Source organism: Phyllostomus discolor, chromosome 6 (assembly GCF_004126475.2).
Source record: "Phyllostomus discolor isolate MPI-MPIP mPhyDis1 chromosome 6, mPhyDis1.pri.v3, whole genome shotgun sequence".
NCBI classification, from domain to species: Eukaryota; Metazoa; Chordata; class Mammalia; order Chiroptera; family Phyllostomidae; genus Phyllostomus; species Phyllostomus discolor.
In genome coordinates this window covers 116,135,385-116,151,770 of record NC_040908.2, presented here as the reverse complement: position 1 = coordinate 116,151,770, position 16,386 = coordinate 116,135,385, and the positions used below count along the sequence as shown (strand labels likewise).

Below are 16,386 nucleotides of genomic sequence, written 5' to 3'. Positions count from 1 at the left end.
CTGACTTTATTTTGGAAATGAGGAAACTAAAGCTCACATAGGTTGTACAACCTGCCCAAAGTCATATGGCTAAGGACTAACCCAGGTGCCTCTGCATAAATGCTTCCCTTAGCATGCTCTTGTCAATCTTGAAAAAAAAGGTGGTGGCAGCCTTGATTCATAGATGGGGAAAGTGAGGCCCAGAGAAGTTAACAGATTGGCTCACAGACACACAGCTAAGAGGGCAATAGAATTTATCCTAGTCACGATTACAGCTCAGGAGCGGGAGACCTGGTGTGGAGATCGGCTCACCATCTGCTAGCTGTGCATCCTTAGACAAGTCCCTTGTCCTCTCTGGGCCTCAGTTTACCTGTGAGGACAGTGAGGGGCCTTCTTTAACCAGGGGCCTTCTTTCCATCCCTCCAGCCTGGATGCACCAGGACCCCTGGTGCTGGAGTGATTTATGTAAAACAGTCTCTCAACTGAGAAAAGGAGAAAAGTGCTACCTTCAGACTTAACACACATGTGCCTCCCACTATCCGGGCTGTTACATTTTCAGGCAAATAAACAGCCTCCAACGCTTCCCAAATCGCTGCTTAATGCTTCTCCTTAGAGCATGATCTCGTTTATGGATCTGTAGAAAGGGTTTACGGCAACGCTGTTGACAGCACGGCGTCCCTAATGATTTATCAGAGAAGGTGATGTAAAAGAGCAGTAAGACCTGGCAGGGAAGAGGAAGGGGGTTAACTGCCTGGCTCTTGCTGGGAAGGAGGAGGCAGACATCTCCAGGAGGCAGCAGGCAATCTGTCTGAGCTGAAACAACTAGTCATGGGGCCGCCTCTGACAGCTTTCTGTACAAGCAGGAATGGCACAAAATAGACGATTTGGGAGATGCTGAACGAGCAGGCAGAAATTCACGGGGCTTGTTGATGTCTCAAAGTCACACAAAGACTGGGACACTGAGTGAAAACTGTGTCTCAGCACTTTCCCCATCTTAGTAGCCACTTTGGGGCAACCAGGAGCTTGAGGACATGGAGCAGGAGGCATGTGTATGAATTTCACATTAACAAGGACGATTTGGCTTGTCCCAGTGCATGGTGGGAATATCAGGCTGCTTGGAAGGGAAGGGAAAGGGCAGATAAGGATGCCCTGTGTCTTTGCCCAAAATGTGGCTATGTGGAGCCTGGAATCTATGGGAAATCAGGTTCATATAGAGTTTCCAGGGTTCGGATTGATACAAATTATAGGCAACTGGCTCTTGATGATTTATAAAATCCTTCTGGCCTCACCTATTTTTACCTTCCCTGCATCTCCTTCTGCTACATCCCCTCTCACGACTGAACTCCCACATCTCTGTGTCTCAGCACCAGCTGCTCCCTCTGTCCGGATAGTCCCCCTTCCTATGCTCTGCTGGCAAAATCCTACCTTCCCTTTGGCTTTTTCAAGTGTCACCTGACTTGGGCAGCTTCCTGCCCCAAAGCAGGGTTGGATTCATGGGCTTGCAAGCTGCGCCATAGCACAGGGCCTGTGCTGAGAAGAGCACTATGCTTGACTTAGTGTTCTGCTGGTGCTGTCTTTAAAAGGGGCTCTGCATTTTCCCTTTGCGCTGGGTCCCACAGATTATGAGCCTGGACCGGCCCCGGCCCTAGAGGCTGAGTCAGGTGTCAGCCCTCTGCGGTCTCACAGCACCTTGGTCACTCCTCCATGGTAGGACCATCATTGTTCTCAGCTGTTTGCCTCCTTCCACCTGCCTTGTGGCCCCCAAGTAGGGTAAACAGTTAAAAGGGATACAAAAAAAGTAAAAAGAATCGAATGCAACCACAACAATGAGCAATTTGGCATGAGCTGGTAGTAGATGAGAAAAAAGAAAAAATAAGCAGAAAGGTGGGTAACCAAAATCAAGTCAGGAACGAGGTTAATCTTCTCCACAGGACCCCCTAGATGTGGCCCTGTGCTCACTATAGGGCCCTATAGGGAAAGTAAGACATTATTGTTCATACATTTCCATGGTCATGAGATAGAAACATTTCTCCTTAACACTGAGATGAGATGAAATTTCTCTGAGGGGCTTTAGCTCGGTATCTGCACTTCCTAAATCAGTCACAACATTTGAACAAGCATTGTTTTGGGGAAAAGTTTCCATGGCTTGTGCTGGACTTTCAAATGGGCCCACGATGCACAAAGGATTAAGATTCAATGGACTGCAATCACGGGCACCTCACAGGGGAGGTTTTCGCATAATGACCCTCAGTTCAGGCTGATGGACTCTCCACAAAGCACAGCCTACACAACACATCTGGAAAGTTTAGTACCAAGAACTTGCCATTAGCTATAATGGAGGTATCTGCATGGGCCCGCCTCCTCAAGGCAGTGGCCCTTCCCTTCTTACCTCTGGTCCCAAAGGGCCAAGGCTCAACATACAATCAGCATCTAGTAAACATGGCCAAGTAGCTGGATGGACAGCTGTACGGCTGGATGAACGGACAAATAAATAAGTGTACTGAACTTCTAACAATCCATCTGGAGCTCTTTCGACTCCAGCAGTGAACTGTTGCTCTGAAACATCAACCTACTCTCTGGCCATGTACCTACCTGGTGGTCATTCCGAGTCTGGGGACTCGGTAGCAATGTAAGCCCTTCATCAGGCCCCTGAGCTTCCTAAGAAACGTGACTTACCCTCTAGGGCAAGGCTTCTCGGGACCACAATGGTTAATTTTACATGTCAAATTATGCTCTGGTGCCCAGGTGTTTGGTCAAAGAGTAGTGTAGAGGTTGTTGTGAAAGTATTTTTTAAAGATATGATTAACATTTATAGTCAGTTGACTTTAAGTAAAGCAGATTACCCTCTCTAATGTGGGTGCACCTCATCCAGACAACTGAGGTTTTCCAAGGAAGAACCAATTCTGACTCAAGGTTCAACCTGGACATCCTGCCTGAGCTTCAAGCCTGCCCTGCAGATTGTGGACCCAAGACTGCAGCTACTTCATCTCCAGTCTATCAGCCTGGACTACAGATTATAGACTTGCCAGCCCCACAACCCCACAGCTGTGTGAGTCAATCCCTTGAAACAAATCTCCCTCTCTCACATGCACACACACACATGACATATATGTAGATATGTAGACTTACATAGGTGTATTTATAGGTGTGGATATAGAAAAATAGATGTAGATATACATATAGATATGGATATAGATATAGATATATATCCTATTGGTTCTATTCCTGTGGAGAACCCTGTAAGGGACAAAGAACTCTTGATTATCTAAGTAGGTGACACTACCACATTCCTCCAGGGTCATATCCCTGAGGGTTTTGCAGAAGAGAAACAGAGAGTAGGAAAATGGAGTTTCCAGAACCATGAATGTGATGAATCAGCTATTGGCCTTTAGGGGTCAAGTCAGAAGGGGCAACTCTCAGGAGACAGGGCCCACCTGTCTGTGTCTCCAGCCACTCTCAGAAAAATGTCTTGGAAAATGTAAATTACCACATGGCTAGTGACAGGCTTTCTGAGGAGAAGAATACTGGTTTGCTCTAACTCTCTCTCCCCCTCAGTGTCTGAATAAGCTATTGACACGTTCCAAAGTTGGCATGGAAGGAAGGAAAGGAGAGAGAGGGGTTACAGGGAAAGGTGGGTGGGGATGCCTTCAAGTCGGCTCTGCCCTGTTCCCGAGATCTGAATGCTGCCATAGGCAGGGGCAGCGAGGGGTCCCAGCCTCCTAATGTATAATGAACAGCTAACATCTATAGATGCCTGATGTGGTTCAGACACAGGCTAACTTAATCTTGTCTAGGATACTAGGAAGGAGGGATGACCACACCCATTTTATAGACAAGGAAGCTCAGAGAACCACAGTGGCCAGGATGGAACTGGAACTCACAGCTGGGCTGAAAGACCTTGAAAACTGCCCTCTGCTTTGTCCTTTTGGCCCATATAAGACTTTGAATAGAATGCCTGAATTCTAGTTCCACCTACCTGTTACTAGCTGTGTGAGTATGAATAAGCGACACACCATCTCCAAATAGCAGTGTCCTCTGTCTAACGCCTGCCTTCCAAGACTTGGGCTGTATGAATCAAGATGATGCTGCCTAGTGCTTGGTAGGCACTCGGTCAATGGATGTTATTATCATCATCTTATAATTCACTGGGTCAAAGATATAAATGATTCAGTGAATTGCTCGCAGGGCTCTATGAGAACACACCTGGTGGGCTCCACAACCCCAGCAGAAGGTACCTGACCACACCCTGTGAGCTCCCGCCATCTTTGCCATCTTCGAGCAAGCGTGAGAGCCAGCTCCAGCAGGGAATTTTTGCACCAGGGTGGGAGTAGGGTGGGGGATGAGTGGGGGTGGGATGTGAAGATTAGGAAACAAAATCACTTCGTGAACTCATTAAACGTGTGCCCGCTTGAATATCTGCGTGCTTCTCCTGCTCCCGCTGTGGGCCATGCTCCTATTATTAACCACCACCCTCAGAGAGGAAACGTGTGCCTTATCCCACGAACATATTGTGGGGGAGAAGAGACTTCCTAATATAGTGTAGCCAAGGAGTTTTTAAAATGTCTCACCTCTTTGAAGTAGAACATGGCTCAAAACCCCTTTTGGGCCCCTCCTCACAACAGCCTGAAGAATGCAGTAGTAACTCCTAGACAGATAGGAAAGTCCTTTATGACTAAGGCCCCCAATGGCCTTTCCACTTGGTTTCCTCCTCTCCTGTCATACACAGCTCAGCCTACCAGGCCACCCAAGGTGAACCCCACCACCTTTACTGCGTCGTGCCTTTGCTGCGGTCATCTTGGCCTTGATGCCTTCCTTATCCCTGCCCATCAGTGTCTGTCCACTCCTCTTAGGCTCCCTTTCCTATCAAGACATTCTAAAGGCCCCAGTCCACAGTGACCGCTGTTCACCTGAAATCTCGTAGCTTACTTCATTTGCTACTGATTGTGCAATATTATATAACAAACTGTCACTTTCTTGAATGTTTCTCCTACCTTCTTTCTGTCCTGCTCACTGCCATATTCAGGTCAGAGTCTCTAAGAGCAATCACGTACGAGACATGGGATTTCTAAGCATCCCCTCCCCTATCAGAATCCCAGCATTTGACTGGGAGCTTGAGGCTTGTCTTTCCAGACACAGTTCCCTCAAGTCCCCATTCTCCTTCTCCCAGCCCCTGAAGCCTTTTCTTGTTCCTAGCTGTCTCCTAACCGGGCAGATACCTCCTCTGGGGAAGTGGCCAGGTCTTACTCATCTCCATCCCTAAGACCCAGTGCTACCTATATAGCAGGTTTTTAGAAATATCTATTAATCATGGGAGAAATTAGGAAAACAACTAGTAAATTAGGAAAACAAGCTAGATCATAAACTTCTAAGGGCAGGGCTCCACCCTACTCCGTTTTCTCTCTTCCCTTTAATGCCCTGGCTATAGCAGATGCTCAGGAAAGGATGTGGGTTGCTTTGAACTGAGCTCTGCTCCAATCTGGGTATTTAAACAGAACATTAATCTTCACAAGCGTGCAGACACTACCCCCCCCCCCCCCCAGCCCTAGCAAAACGAGGTTAGACAAGTCAGCCGGAGGTGAGACAAAAAGACTATGTGGACAATTTTAAGTGCCACAGAAATAGGTAATTCTAATGGGCATGGCTTTTCTACAGAAATAAAATACTATGATTGAGGTGGAGGCCAAGGGTTTCACCACTGAATGAGAGTAAAGTTTAATTTGCATCAATGAAGAAGGTCTACAAGTCAATTACCTTTCATTTCACTCCTATGCAGTAAATGAAAGTTCAGGGCCAGTGGCAAAAGTACCTTGGAAAGGAGCATTTTATATTTTATCAATTTATACATCACCACCACAACAAACAGTCTGTATAAAGCACTCATATAGGTTAGCTCACTGAGTTTATGTCAATCTCTGTTTAAAGTCTGTAGTGAATTAAGCAAACCCATTATCACTCCCATTTTACAGTTGGGAAGAAACTAAATCTGTCCATTTGTGCATCTTGCCTAAAGTCACTTATATATCTAGTAAAGGCAGATTCAGAATTTGAAATGAGATTTTTCTGTCCCCTCCCCACTACACTGCCACATGGTCTTTGCACAAAACCAGACCAACTTAAGGGACCCATGGAGGAAGGAATGGTGGTAAATGCTGGCTTGGGGAAGGAATCTAAGCCTAGCTGTATGTATCCAGGTGCCTCAGAGGCCTCCGTGTATCTCCAAAGAGACAATTGCACCACTGTCTTTTAAATGCCACTAAAATAGGAAAGTGCCTGAAAACTAAGGGTTTTCAGGTTCTGCCCATAAACTGTAAAGGGAAATGCTTCCAGGGTACAATTTCAGAAGTGGATGCTTCAGTGCACTTAATGGCAGCCACTAGACCTGACCAACCCCCCCTCGCTCTGAGGGACCCAAGGATTCATAAGCATGGGAAGATTGTTGGAAAAGCCTCCTTCGCAAGTCCTCTCTTTCCCATGCTTTCTGGAAACCAAACATTTCTCTTTCAGACCCATCTGACATAGAGCCAGGCCTTCGCCTGCACTGCCCCACCTGAGCAGTGATGGGAGAAACCTTCCAGGAGTCCCTTCTCTTGGAAGACTGAGACTTTCCTGCTTTTATCAAATATTTGCTAAGCACCTCTAATATCCCAACTCCAGGAAAAGGCAGTACAAAGTTTTAGTTTTGGTGGAGAGATAGCAAATTAAGTAGTAAACTGAAGACCTGGAGAGCTACTGAAAGTGACTTTGGGTAAGAGCAGGCAGACTGGAGGATTTGTCTATGTTCAGGGGTGAGGCATGGTCAAGGAAGATTTCTCGGAGGAGGTGGTTCTTGAATGAAGACCTGGATGACTAGAAGATCCCAGCCATGCAAAGACCTGGAGGCAGAGTACTTGCAGCAGCAGAAGAGCAAAGCCATGAGGCAGGGAGATGTTGGCTTTTTCCAGTTACAGCCTGGAGGCCAGTGAGTCCGAGGTGGGGTTAGCAGGGGAGACAGGGGGATGAGATCATAAGTTGGCAGAACAGGTAGAATAGGCTGTGCAGGCTGCAGCAAGGGGTTAAGTTTTTATTCTAAGTGTTCTGGGAAGCCATGGGAAGGTGTGGCAGGAACTGATTTACAATTTTTGAAGATCTCCCCAGCTGCCTTGCAGGGAATAGACAGCAGAAGGGCCAGCAAGGGGAGCTGAGTGGAGCCTGCCAAGTGAGACGAATGTGGCTCAGGCTAAAATGGTAGAAATGGAAACAACGGAAGGTGCAGAGATCTAGACCATGGTGTCTCAGTAAATGTTTAATGAGCAGCTCTCACAGAAAAAGAAAAAGCCCTTTTTGCCTGTTTCCCTGGTGTGCATGCTCCACCCTGGCTGATTTCAACATGACATCAATCCAGGCCAAAGCAGGAAGAGCTGTGCACAGTCAACTTTCCTAAACAAGCCAGGGTTGGCGGGGGGGACCCTCTGACTCTAGCACACACTAGATTTGGGCGTAGACTTGACAACACTTGCTGATGGGCTGGCATGGGCTGAGGGAAATGCAGGAATGAAGGGTGACTTCTAGAATCTGGACTCCAGTGACCAGAAGAATGAAGAAGGCACGTCCTGAACCACTGGTCTCTGTCCATTCCCTGGCCTCCCGAGTTCCTGAAGGCTGGAGGCTCTGGGTGAAAAGGACACACACCAGGGTGTGGTCTCCCTGAGAGCTGGCCCCAGGCCTAGTTCTCCCTGTTTCCTGAACACCCAGCACTCAGCTGGGTGCACAGATGGAACTTAATAAAGGACAAATGCAAGGATGAGTGACCTCAACTTCCTCTTCTGTAAAATGGAGTGGCAACATTCTCCAACGGTAACTGTGAGAATCAAATGGGAAGTAATACCACAGCTACCAGGATTGAGAGCTAGGAGTCCCACAGGCATTACATCATGGTCCTCTCATCGACCCTGTGACATTTACTACCCCATTTGACGGATGAAGAAATGACGCTCAGAGCCATTAAGCCATGTGTCCAAACCCACTGAGCTAATACGTGGCAGAGCCAGGGTTCAAATAACCCGAGGCAGTCAGACTGACATTCTCAGCTGCTGAGGCCACCCCAGCCAAGGGCTGGTCAGCTTCCGCTTTCTCACCATGAACAGCAGAGGCCACACAGGGTGTCGAGGACACGTCATCCACTTCTGCTTTGCCAAGTTCTGCAGGCGAAACATGAATAAAGTAAAACTCAGGCCAGAGTTGGGAACCAGATCTGTCCCCATCCTCATCAAGGAGGAGGGAAAAAGAGGCCCACCAAGAGCAAAAGAGCATTTGCTTGCACTGTCTAGGATGAATGATTCGGAGTGAGAGAAAGATTAGGGACATAGGCACGGCTGCCCCGTTGAAAAAAGCCCTAATTGTGCTCAGCACAATGGCGAGTGTGTTTCCCTGGTGGAGACCGACTGACCTGTCCCTGACTGATAAGTGGGTTTTTTTACCCCTTTGCATGGCCAGAGGTTTTTTCCCAGGCTGATAGAGATCTAGGGGCCCAGGCCTTGGGGTCAGTGTCCTGAGCAGCCAGACCCTACTCTTTGTACTCACGGACTGTGAGCAAGTAGCTCATGCAAGCTCCCTGCACCTCCACTTTCTCATCTATAAAATGGGGGCACATCAGAGTCTCACCCCAGAGGGCTGTGGTGAGGATGGACAGAACCCACAGGGTGGAGTGGGAGGAGAGCTGGCATGCAAACCTCATCAAGGAGCATTCCCAGGTGCCTGCTGTCTAGGACACATGGTGCCAAGCAGCTGGGCAGGAGGAAAACATCCCATTGACCGCCTTCTAAGTGTTATCCAAATGTAAGTGACACATTAGTTCTCTCTGGCCAGGAAGAAGGCTGAGGGTCCTGGTAAATCACAGTGCTTCCTGCCACCCAGCAGGGGAGCCTCACAGACAGCTCTCCCCGCATTCAACCCACTACAGTGGGGCTCCAGGCAGAATCCTTGCTTTGCCACACAACATTTCCAGTTCCAGCAGCCTTACTACTCATGCAGAAAAGGCACTTGTACTGAAATCACTGTTGTCAGTTGTTGAGAAACTTGTCAGATCTGGGTGCTCACTGCACTACAGCAAAATCCAATCGCCTATGGGGAGAGAAATTTGCTTTATAACAGACTGCTTTGTCTTAATAATAATAAATACCAGTTACTAAGGGCTTACTCCATGCCAGGCACAAATATAATCCTCAGACATCCTGTAAAGTAGGTTTATTATCCCTATTTTATAGCTGAAGAAATGAGGTCAGAGAGGTTAAGTAACTCACCAGCATCAACACAGCAAATTAGCAGCAGAGCTGGGATGTGACCTAAGGCAGCCCAACACCAAAGCCAAACCCTCCGCCATCACTCCAGGCTGTCTCCTCCAGGGCATGAGTGATGTGTTCACAGATTGCATGCTAGATGGCAAGGCTAGAAGCCCCGAACTTAACACAGAGGGCTGAGGGCAAACACACCAAATGTCATCAGAAAGCAGGTTTGGCCTCAGTTTCAACGACACAGTGGGAAGTGGTACAGAGTGTGACAAGCTGTAGAAGAATGCCGTATGTCAACTCTAGGTGGCCAGGTGAGAATGAGGGCCCCGTCAACACACCTTCATCTTTTTTTCAAAATAAGTTGAACAACCTGAACATGAGAGAGCTTCTCTCATGTGTAATCTCTGTTAAAAACAAAACAAAACAAAAAAAACTCCACCAACAGACCAATATTATGCAGGCCCACCAAAATCCAGCTGGGGGCTGAGTCTGGGATAGCAGTTTGCAAAACCTCTGTTGTTGCTTTCCAGTTTATAAGCACTGCACGTCTATTGCCTCATTTCTCTTAGCTATCCAATGTCGTTGCTCCCCCATCTCACAGAAGGAGAAATTCAGACTAACAGCTTGGACATCACTGAATATGAGAGACTGTGAAGATGGTCTCTCTCTGCCACCCCCTTCAGTATCCTAGAGCCTCAGCCTGCACACCTCCTCCAGGGCCAGGAAGTTCGCTCCTCTGACAGCAACCTGAGGCATTTTTTATACGGTTCTAATCATGAGAAAGTCACCCGAACCTGCCAGTGCCACTCTGGAAGTCTGCAGGTATGCTCAATTCCCCTTCCACGTGACAAGCTTTGCCAACCACCAACAGTGAGTAAGAAAGAGGAATAAAGCAAAATTTTCACTGAACACTTCTACGGCAGTAAGCTCAGTGTTTAGTACTCAACACACACATTTCCATGGAAACCTTAAAAGAGCACAGCACAGTAGGCTTCCTATCGCCATGTGTAACTAAAGTGCAAGGAGGCCGAGTACCACCCCCGTGGTCACAGTTGGTATATGACATAGAGGGGATTCAAAATGAGGTCTGTCTTATTCCATGGCCACCTTTCCATCCGCCCACCCACCCACCCACCCACCCATCCACCTATCCATCCAACGAATATTTTTTTGAGAACTTACTATGTATCAGGCACTGTCCTGGACACAGAAGGGTACAACTTTCCATTCTCCATACCATCTCACCATTTTTTCAGGCTGAGATGCCTGAACTTGTTCGTCTGGTCTTTACGTGGTCCATTTCCAGCACTTGCCCCTTCCCTGACTTGTTGGTATCAACCTGTATCAACACCCTCATTCCAGTTATTGCCCAAAATGGAAGGCAATCTTAGAACAGCGTCTGGACAGGCACGGGGCTGGCAGTGTGCCCTCCCTGACTCGGGCTCTCTACTTTTACTGATGGAGCCTATGCTCACGCCAGCATTCCTGGCAGCTCTCCCACAAGCGACGTTTCAACCAAAACCATGAAAATTGTTTTCACAGCTACAGCTACTGAACCATGTCTGGTCTTGGGATATTGAGTTTAAAGACCTAAGAAAATTACAACTACACCTAACATCTATTGAGCCGATTTCATGTGCTAAACATCTTATAAACGTTCTAAAAGTCACATTACTATTTCCATTTTCCAGCAAGAAAAGGGAGGCTCAGGTTGGTTGAGTGACTTGCCAGTGATGATCCAGCCAGTAAGTCATGGACCTGGGATATAAGCCCCTGGCTGTCAGGCTTTGGGGCTCATATTTTCCCAATGGGTTTCACATTCATACCTGTTGAATTTTCTCTCTTTTGAACAGGACTATTGCTTTGAACTATCATCTTTGATCCAATATCCTGGTGACTCTTTCTGCCTTTCTTAGCACAAAAAAATGATCCGTCTAAGTCAGCACATCAATGCTGAGCAAGGCAAACACCATTGACTCCCTAAAGGGGCCTATGGCAGAAAGTAAACAGAATGACAGCCCTAACAAAAACAAGCACCAGGACCAATGAGTAGAGCCCAGCCACCTTCCAAGGAACGAATTGCTGCCAACCAGGAGAATGCTCTACGGTGTCACATAGAGTCTAACAGGACTCAGCGGGACCTCAGTGTGGTCCTGTCTGGAGGTCGTCAACAATGCCTCTGACCGTGCCTGTGCTGGCTTGGGGCTGACTCCCCTCACCCAGACCAGGTGACAGGATGTCCACATACCCACACCGAGGAGTAAATATCACAGCCTCCAACCTGGAATACCAATGCCCAGGCTCCCCATCCTGGCCCACTTTCCCTCTGTGCCCTAGATACTTTCTAACACAAGATCCCGCTGAAACTCTTTCCCTGGCTGCCCATCAGCTTCAGGGAAAAATTCCATCCTCACTTTATGCTGATCAGAGATCCCTGAGGAGTTGGCTCTGCATGTCCACAACCATCCCTAGGACACAACTCTATTCTGTAGCTTAGCATTTTCCAAGGTAAGTTCCCAAAACCCTACTCTTAAAAGATGGTCTAAGTGTCCTGAGAGGTCAGTATGCCTAGGAAATGCTGCAAATGATCTTATGATCTTGAAAACCACAATGAACATTAACATGTTGCATATGGCTAAAAGTCCTGTTATGAAAAGATCTATTTAGCTTCGAGCCTTAATTTGTTATTTGGTGACAGAACCCCTTATCTGAATAACACCCATTAAAGTCCCAAGGGAAGGATTTTTTGATTAGTTGGTGATGTCACCAACTTTCCACTGTGTCTTTTATGCCTTTAGGGTGCGGCATTAGGCTGTTCCCTCCAACAAATACCTTATTCTTCTTTCACCACCTACAAAGCTCTTATTCATACTTCAAAGCCTGGTTCAACTTACAACTCCTCTGAAAAACATTCCTGTAAACTCCAGCCTTGATTTTGTTCTCGCCTTGATAATAGTACTTATCACAGGACTTGTCACAAGTCTGCCTCTTCGCAAGGACAGGAACCAGGCCTGATTCTTCTTTAGAAACACCAGTGTCTGCATGGTTCACGAAGAGTGGTCTGCAGTCACTCTGTGATGGGATACACGCCAATGAATGAATGAGAACCTGAACAAGTCCATTCCTGATGCGGATGTGGCTCAGCCTGGACCAGCCACAGGACCCAGCCAGGACCCAGCCAGGAACCCAGCCAGGAACCCAGCTGCCATGCCTGGGGAGGTGGGCATGGCCCTCTCCTTGGCAAGGCGATGTGATCTCAAGGCAATGCCTGCCACTCTCAAAGAAAGTCAACAGGTCATTTCAGGAAGATTTAAAATAGATGCCATCCTGCTACATCACTGCAGTTGCTAGGAAACAGCTAGTTTCCTATAAGTCAGGTTGATCAGCATTGCGGAGAAGACACAAACTAAGAAATGGCTGTGTCCTCTCACTCTGCCCAAACCAGCCATCAGCACATGTGCATCAATTTCTTACTCAGCTTAGATGGAAAGGCAAAATCTAAAGGATTAAAGACCTGAGAATGCTTCTCAAAGGACTCTGAGAAGAGCTTCTGAAGCATGGCAGTGAGCCTGTAAGCATGGAGGCCAAAGGGATGTACTTGATTCCAGACAGGCTTTTGTGCCTCTAGGCCTGGGCGTAGCCTGGAGGTGACACAGTCTGGGAAAGATCCATGTTCAGAGAGAAGGAGGGACCTCTAGGTGCCTGCTACACCCTTCCCTGACTGTCAATGGTAGAAACCCAGGCATGGGTTTCTCATTTCTGCCTGAAAGTGACTCAATCTATCTGGAAGATTGGGAGAGACTTCCTAGGGCATTCAAAGTGTAAGTAGGAATCACTGGCAGGGGTGTCCAACATTTTGGCATCTCTGGGCCACACTGGAAGAAGAAAGGTTGTTTTCAGCCATACATTAAATACACTGTGACACATAATCACAAAAAAAATCTCATAATGTTTTAAGTAAATTTACAATTTCGTGTGGAGCCACATCCAGTTATTTTGGGCTGCTTATGGCCCATGGGCCACAAGTTGGACACCCCTGCAAATATTCTGGGATCGGGTCTCAGAGGTGGCATACTGCTGGCTCCCTTTCAAAGAGGATGTCTTAGGAGCTGTTCCTCCAGAAGCCCTCTTTGCTGACTCCCTGCCTAAACTCCCAGACCAGTGTGCTAGGTTCCCTTATGGAGATTCACCAGTTTACAGATGAGGAACCTCAAGCTCAGAGTGATCACACACTACGAGTGACTGACAGGCCAGGACTTGAACCCAAGTCTGACTAATATATGTGCTATGACATTAGCTAAATCTTAACTAAATAGGAAACAAGCAAATGTAACTTTTAATCTTTGGGCATTTCCCCCCTTGTATGGAAGAGTGACTTGAGGGCTGGGAGCAAGGCATGTGTTGCTCCACAGGGCCCCACGGTATCGCCATGGAATCTGGTCCAAGACCCTGCTCCGCCACTAACTAGCTCTGTTGTTTTGAGCAAACCTTTATCCTCCTCTGGGCCTCTAGCTTCTGTTCTGTTAAATAGGGGTAAGAAGAGCCATCCTGCACACTTTTTTCCTTGGGTATGAGATAATAAGTGGGAAAAGAGCTTAAAAAAAAGCATACCACACTATGCAACACTCAGCACACAGTATGTGCTCAGAAAAAAATTTGGCAGATTGAATGCTTGTGAGCTATCACTGCAATGCACGGAGGAGCCCAGAGAGCCAGGATTGGGTTCCCACTTGGTTTCTACCACTTAGAGCAAATTACCTAATCTTTCTAAGCCTCGTTACTTCCATCTGTAAAATGGAGGATTGTAAAGGCCCTTGATAATATTGCTATAAAGATGCAATAGATTAAGGTATGTGAAGATCCAGGCCCAACAGAGATGCAACATATTTGAGGTTCTCTCCACCCTTCTTCCCTGTCTCTAAAACCATGGGGAGGCCGAAGCAGCCTGACAGCTGCCTGTTACTCCTGCTGGCCAGCTGCCCAGGAGGCCCCCAGCTGCTGGGATTGGCCAGTTTGCACAACGGGCACTTAATCATGCCCGGCAGGATGAGACAAACTGTAATTTCCAAGGCTGAGGCCTAGCCCCTCTCAGGAACACAGCATGGAGCCACTTTGAGAAACCCACATTCAAGGCACAGTCTCCCCAGGCCCCAGGCAAACACAATAGCTAAGGGAACAAGGAGGTTACCAAGCTAATCGTTCCCCAATTAAGGCAACTGGCCTAAAGCCAGCAGAGACAGACTTTGCAAAGTTTAGGTTCTATTAACAGTCTACAGTGATTCTCACACCTCACATCTGCACAGCACCTTACAATTTACCAAAGGCTTCTGCAAACAGTATCCATTCAATAAATCCTTGCAGTGAACAGGGGAATCAACATGCTAGGCATTTTTTTTTAAAAAAATCTCATTTAATTGGTTGGGACAGCCTGAGAGGAGCAGGTGTGCACCAGATGTGTGATGGTGATGGCACACCAATACCACCATCCGCAGCCAGACATGTTGTGTACCATGTGACCTGTAGTAGCCATGGTTTCTGTATCACGTGATCATGTCCTGTTAGGACCACAGCTGATTGAACAGGGTGGGTCCAACCCTTGGCTGTCCAGTAACCTGCAGTGTGTCTCACTTTGAGTCCTCCTTCTTTGAGGACTGGGAACTGGATTTGGGGAACAGAGCCTGCGTAATATGCAGAAGGAAGAATTAGCGAAAGAAGTTACTAAGAAGTGTCAGGTTGTTGAGAAGAGCAGTTTGGCCAGGAAGGACCTTTGCAGGTCAAAGCTTTGTGAAACCACAATCCATGAAAAAGTAGAGAAAATGGGTGGGCAGAGAGGAAAACAGAGCAGAAATTCAGAGAGAAATAGGGCCACTAAGAGAGAAAGAGGGAGCCTACCCATGGACTCCTGCACATCTGGCAGCTTCCCATGTTGGTTTCTTTAAGGCCCTGCTGCATTGGGGTTCTTGTCTTCGGACTCCCCAAAAGATCTCTGCTACCCTATAACAATCTGCCCTTTCCCTGAGTTAGCTTGAGTGGGCTTATCTTTTTTACAGTCAATGACCCTGAGCAGGACAGTTCAAAGTAAGTACCATTTTCCTCACTCTGCCGACCAAGAAGCTGAGACACAGAGAGGCATGGACACTTGTTGGCTTCTCATAGCTAGACCAGCATCTCTCCCAACTCAAGGCCAGCCAGGTTCTCAGAATGCAAGCTCTATTCTCCCTCTGCTGGACTTCTCTGCTTTTCAGGCTGTAAGAAACTGTGTAACTATCACTGAGTCCCAGAGGCAAGAAGAGATGATATTAGACAGACAGATATTGTGACAATCTGTTTATCATCTGTCTCTTCCACTAGAATATAAATGCTGAGAGGGTGGGGACAGTGTCATCTTACTTATTGCTGTCTCCCCTCAGCCTAGAAGAGGGTTTGCTGCAGAATAAATGCTTTAAATTGTCAAGTGAATGGCCGGATCAATTAATCAGTCGCAGGACTTTCCGGCCACAATGAGAACCAGGGAGGTTTGCATATCCTCACCCACAGACAGCAATAAGTGCTGCTTCATTTGGAATTCCAGATTATTCTGGGGAAATTTTTCACTTCCTTCTCCCTGGGGAATTGTTTGTGAAAAACAGCTGCTGTCAGTTTGGGTTCAACTCCCGGTCAGTTCCAGGAGTAGGGGATAGTGAAGGACCATTGCATCCTTGGAACGGATTGGCCTCTGACTGACACCCAGGCAGCAGATGCAGGAATCCCTGCCATAGCATCTCCAACAAGTGACCTCTGCCCCTGCCCAAGTTGCCAGGTCAGGGAGCAAAGGATCGAGATAGTCCCATGCACCATAGGGCCTTCCTGGCAGGTGAGATGTTGACTTTAACTTCCTTCCACTTGGCCGTGGCTCCAGGCCTCAGGGTCTCATACAAGCACTCTAAACTATCATAGTGGAGTACAGAATGAAAGATATTCTGGAATGGGTCTAGGCAGGCATGAATTCCAAATTTACTGGGTAAATCTGAAACTAGCCGTTTGATATCCCTGAAACCAAAAGGTACAAAGTCTTTGGTGAGACCTGGGTTCTCATCTCCACTGAACCTTGGGCAAGTAGCTTTCGTTGGGCCTCAGTTCCCTCAAAGCTGGGAGGAGAATA

General features: G+C 47.4%; 1 protein-coding gene across 5 annotated transcripts in view; it reads right to left on the bottom strand.

The window, feature by feature from the left end:
- Positions 1–16,386, bottom strand: part of TENM4 (teneurin transmembrane protein 4) — a 736,252-nt gene that overhangs the window by 612,188 nt on the left and 107,678 nt on the right. The gene's annotated exons all lie outside the window — the stretch shown is intronic.